The sequence below is a fragment of the Hyla sarda genome, unplaced genomic scaffold, assembly GCF_029499605.1.
Source record: "Hyla sarda isolate aHylSar1 unplaced genomic scaffold, aHylSar1.hap1 scaffold_804, whole genome shotgun sequence".
NCBI lineage: Eukaryota > Metazoa > Chordata > Amphibia > Anura > Hylidae > Hyla > Hyla sarda.
Window position 1 is genome coordinate 155,281 of NW_026610830.1, and position 5,875 is coordinate 161,155.

The following is a 5,875-nucleotide window of genomic DNA, read 5'->3' on the forward strand; positions in this document are numbered from 1 at the left end:
TGACATTTCTGCGACTTTAGCTTCTAGAGCATTTTTACAACATTATACATAGGTGCTGAATACATAAAAAGCGACTGTTCAGCGACAGACAAGTCGCATCGGCTGAAAGTAGGCCAGAATGTCAGTCCATGTTGGAGCAGGTTTAGATACAGTCTAAAGTATAGATCTCAAAGTCTGTGCACAGAATTTAGCAAGGGCCTCGCACCTTCTGATGCATCAGGTAGGTGCACAATAGCATAGCCTAACCCTCTGTACTTTGGTCTATATTGATGCGGGACATAGACAGCCAGCTGATGACCAATCCATTAGTGCAATGGATGGCTGGAAGCATTTGTCTTTGCCTTTGCAATACCACAGAAGCAATGCATGGTCAATGTACAGCAATGACACACCTGTGTGAACAGCCAGGAGACCCCCCCCCCCCCCCATGTTATGTTACATAGTTACATAGTTAGTACGGTCGAAAAAAGACATATGTCCATCAAGTTCAACCAGGGAATTAAGGGGTAGGGGTGTGGCGCGATATTGGGGAAGGGATGAGATTTTATATTTCTTCATAAGCATTAATCTTATTTTGTCAATTAGGAACATTCAGCACCCACCCGCTATCAAGGTAGCTGCCTATCATGTCATGCCCTACCTGCACAGGTGTGCTGGCTACTCAAATGATCCAATTAAGGAGGCCATTTAGTCAGCAGCAGCAGAAGTCCTGTGCCTGGACGCTCCAACAGCGGCCAGACACAAGCAGAAGCAGAAGCAGCAGAAGCAGCAGAAGCAGCAGCAGCACCACCTTTTGTTTTTTGGCTGCAGCAGCAGCAAGGCCCACAGGGCTGGCTAGCTGGCTAGCCAGCAAGCAGGTAGCAATGAAAGTAGGAATCTTTCTTTTTAACCCTGTAAGGGGGTGGTGCACTGTACCCGAAGATACTGCCATATCGGGTCAATGCATAGGGCGACGGAAGCAAGCTTCGAAATCGGCCCCCGTTCTCAAAAATCCATTTAATATATGGTCCCCAGATAGGGGACGTATCAGATATTAAACTGATAAGAACAGATTTTTTTTTAACTTGACTACCCTTACGGGGGCAACTTTATTAAAAATTAAATAATGTTAACAAAGTTGTGCAAATATGTCAATAAATACAGTTACATATAAATAACATATTTACAACATATTAAAACATAAAATGGGCACTTGGTGGCTTTACAAGATAGAATTCCATTCTTTTAAAAACCATTTTCTAGATAAAAGCGGAAATCTCTTCTTGTCTAAAAGATAGTACTGGTACATTTCATAAAAACAGATAGATAAAATGTCCTTCACAGATAAAACCTCATGCTTGAACAATAAAATATTCCTGGCCTTCCACAGAGCTGCCTTCACACAGTTTATGATCTTCCATGCAATAGTCTCTTGAGTCCGTGTTGGGCATTCCAGGCAACCATAAAAAACCACTGCAATATTTAAGTCTTTTAGTCCAGTTATCCTTTTTACCAGAGGGAGTATCTTTGTCCATATTTTCTGCGAGTAAAAACAAGTCCATATTAGATGGTGCACGGTCTCCTCTTGTCGGCATCCCTCCCTCGGGCAGGTTGCAGAGTTGGATAATCCTCTTCGGTGCTGGAATGCCCGGCATGGAAGACACTCGTGTGCGCAGCTCCAGGCCAGGTCCTTCTGTGAATTAAAAAGATAATTAATACTCAACATCTTCCAAATCTGTATACACTTCTGTTCGTTAAAATTTTTGATGGGAGTCACGGTACTGGTTTCTTTTATTTCCTTTAGTAGTTTTTTGCTATTGCACAGATCCTGAACACTTTTACCTTTAAAATTATATAAGTTTAAAATTTTTCCTAAAATCATGTATTGAGGGGGTAAATTCAAAGAATAAGGGCAACTTAAAACTGTAGAAAACCAGCCGTTCCTCCGCATAAAATAACCAGTATTAAAACGAACAAAATAAGACCAGTAGCTATCTTTAAAAACAGTAGTAAAACACATGCTAAAAAACTTTATTAAAAGGAAAGCTTTAAAATCTGGAAAATCCTTACCGCCCCTGGAGTTCGGTTTTATCACAATTTGTCTCTTTAATTTTTCGCTCTTAGAACTCCAAAAGAAAGTAAAACAAGCTTTTGTTATTTTCTTTAGAACCATTTCGGGGGGTGGGAAAACCAGACTTAAATACAATAAAATAGGTAAAAGCACCATTTTTGTAATTAAAACCTTCCCTTCCATTGTAAGTTCTCGCATGTTCCACATACATATTTTCTTATTTATTTTTTGAGCCACCAAGTCCCAGCTATTAAAACCATTATTAGACTCGTCAAAGGAGACACCTAAAATCTGCACCGACTCAGACACAGGGACGGGCACATCATACAAAGGCATTCCGCCTATGTTTAAAATGTTACTTTTGTTAAAATTGACTTTAAAACCGGAGGCACAATTAAAATATTGAATCTGTTTTAGCGTCTTCTGAAGCGATGGGGTGTCCCTGCAAAACACCGCAACATCGTCCATGTACCCCACTACCTTCGCCTCTAGTCCCCCTCCTCCTGGCAGGGGGACTCCATGGATCTGCTTATCCTTTCGTATTGTACATAAAAGAGGCTCTATTGCGCAAATGAAGAGTAGTGGGGACAAGGGACACCCCTGCTTCACTCCGGAATTTAAAATCACGCCCTGTGTCTTAAAACCATTTACTAAAATTTTACTAGTACAGTTATCATAAAAAGCTCTAAGAGACAATAAAAAGCCATCAGGTATACCCATTTTCTCTAAAACCTTAAAAAGATAAAAATGTGACACCCTGTCGAAAGCTTTTTCAAAATCTATGGATAAAACCGCCAGCTTTCCTTTTCTTAATTTGGTGTCGCTAATTACATCCTTTAAAAGGTTTAGGTTCTCCCATAAACTCCTCCCAGGCACCCCACAGACTTGGTTTGTATGAATTATTTTATGGATTACGTTCTTTAAGCGGTTAGCACACAGTTTCGCCATTATTTTATAGTCGCAGTTCAGAAGGGTGATTGGTCTCCAGTTTTTGAGTTCCGACCGGTCTCCCTTTTTGAATAGCAGGGAGACATCACCCTTCTTCCATGAGCCTGGGAGGATTTTAGACTTAAAGACTTCCGTAAAAAGGGAGAACAAATCTTCTTTTAAAATACCATAAAAAGTAACATAAAATTCAATGGGTATACCATCCGGCCCAGGCACTTTACCTGTTTTAAAACTCTTGACGGTCTCTAAAATCTCCTGCTCTGAAATATTCTGCAATAAAAAAGACTGTGAGACAGGATCTAAAAAATTGGTGATCTCCTTTAACGAGTCATTCATAAAACATTCATCAATGTGTTTTACATTAAAAAGATCCGCATAAAACTCTTGCACCTTTTTTAAAATACCCTGTACATCATTCACTCCTTCAATGTTTTCTATTAACCTTCTATTTTCATGTATTTTCTTAAAAAAATACCTGGAGCAGGTCTCGTTTTCCTCAAGATGCTGTATTCGAGACCTAAAGATAATTTCTTTTCCTTTCTGCTCCAGGCACTTAGTTATTTCTTTTTTAAGATCATGTACCTCCTTCTCCACCTCCATCCCATGTGCTCTGAATTTGTACAGGGTTTGCAGACGAGTATTTAGGATATTATAAAATTCACGTTTTTCTTTAGCTTTCCTAACCCCAACACGGATAAAAAATTCTTTTATTTTTAGTTTCATTTTTTCCCACCAGATACTGGTGGGAGTGTTGGGGTCTTTTACTCGTCTGCATTCCTTGTAAAAGGTGATAAAATCTGATAAAACCTGCGGATCTTCTAAAAGGGACACGTTTAACTTCCAGGCATTCCTACCAGATCTCTTTTTAAAATCACTTTTAACTTTAAAATACAATAATTTATGGTCAGAAAAAACATTGGTAAAAAGATCACAGTTAAAAGGCAGTACTTGATAAGAACAAAAAATAAAATCTATCCTGGAGCTACAGCTTGCATTGCTCCAGGTAACACCGTCTTCCTCTGGTACGTTAAAATTACATTTTTTAAAAACATCAGTGAGATTAAAATCTAAAATCAAGTTTTTTAACATAAAAGACGTCTTATCATAGTTCCTACTCACTGCGTTCGAAAAACGGCGTTCTCCCCTTAAAATACAATTAAAATCACCTGATAAAACAAGAGGACTAGAATTGTTAATAAAAAGGGGTAAAATCTCCAACATTTTTATTCTTTCATTCTTATCAGGAGAACCATAAAAATTTAAAAACTGCCATTTAATACCATTAATAAAAGCGTTGACCAATAAAATTCTGCCTGGTAAAATTTCGTTAAAACTCTCAATTAAAACGTTCCCTTTAAAAAGTATGGCGACCCCTGCTGATCTGGACTCATTTGATCCAGACCAGACTGATGGACCGTGCACCCAATCATCTTCATATTCTTTATAATTTAATCTGTGCGGGATGCCACATTCCTGCAGGAAAAGGACGGAAGCAGCAAAAACCGACAAGTAATTAAATAGGGCAACCCTTCTTACTCTGGCGCTCACACTTCTCACGTTCAAGGACAGACCGGACAACTCAGCCATGGGAATGTACAAGAAAACGTCTTACACCTCTGATTCCCCCTCCGAAGCCTCATACCCCCCAAAATCTGACTCAACTGTACGCATAGAGGAAGCAGGAGAGGAGGCACCATCACTCAGCCGACCCCCCTCCTCCATCATGATTGAGGCATAGTTGTTCTCGGGCATCCTGGCAATCAGGGCTCCAGACTCATTGGGTTCTTCCACCTCTTGCCCCTCCATAGGGGTCGGGTGTTCACTTAGTTCCGTCTCTGGTACCTCAGAGACGGTCACCCCTGAAACCTCCTCCTGGCAGGGAGGAGGGGGGGTATCCCCTATGGGGACCTGTGGAGGAACGTCACTTGGGTTCCCTGCATCCGCAGGTACTTCCATCGGCTCCCCCTGGACCGCCTCCGAATAGAGTCTTCTGGAGCCCCTCCGCCTTTTAACCTTCACCTCTCCACCCGGATCATCGCTCTCAGGGGGACCCTGAGCCAGAGGTTGCTGAGGAGCGGATTCGGCCGCCGTCCGCTCCTCTCTTAACCCAGCATGCTCCTGGGGGCCAGTTTTTCCACCACTTGCACGTTTTTTGGCCATCCTCTGCTCTTTAGGGTCCCCTCCTTTTGCCTGAGGGGGGTCTTTCTCCTTCTCCATCTCACTGCTTACCTCTTGTGGGGGGGTAATCACTGGCTCTGCTTGCCTCGGCTGGTGTCCCGGTTGCTGTCCTTGCTGCCTCCAGGGTTGCCACTGCTGCTCCGTCCTATGTCTGTGGGGACAAGAGGAGAAAAGGTGACCGAATTGTTGACAGAAATTGCACCTCCCTCCTCTTGTGCATTTCTCTGTCTCGTGCTGTGTGCTACCACATTTTTTGCATGTACTTTCACAGTTTTCTTTTGTGTGTCCATATCTGTGACACTTCCTGCAGTAGCTTGGCATCCCCGCAAAAAAGAGGTCGCCACACATATTATTTATTTTAAAACGAGCTGGTGGTAGTTGTATTCCCCCTGGCAATCTGTCATCTTTTTTGCATGTAACCTGAAATCTCCACTTAGATGTCCAGATGCCACAGCTGTTCATGATTTTTCCTCTGCACTCAACCTTACTAAAATAGACTTGTAAAAACAACTCAACATCGTGTAGGTTGGCGAAAGGGGAATACATCTTTACTACCACCAGCTTAATATCGTCTAGAACGTGCTCAATAATCCGGACACCCTGAAGCTTTTTGTCTTTACTCGCAGCAGCTCTGGTAACAAAATCTCTGTGGATGCCATTTTGTGTGAACGTCACATCAAAAATTTTACGCTTCGGGTA

The 5,875-nt window shown here is 41.8% G+C and overlaps 1 non-coding gene across 1 annotated transcript; it reads right to left on the reverse strand.

The window, feature by feature from the left end:
* Positions 1 to 899: 899 nt before the first annotated feature.
* LOC130346957 (U2 spliceosomal RNA) lies at positions 900 to 1,090 on the reverse strand. The gene has a single exon (XR_008884986.1). It is a non-coding gene; the product is annotated as a U2 spliceosomal RNA (small nuclear RNA).
* Between the last annotated feature and the right edge of the window lie 4,785 nt (positions 1,091 to 5,875).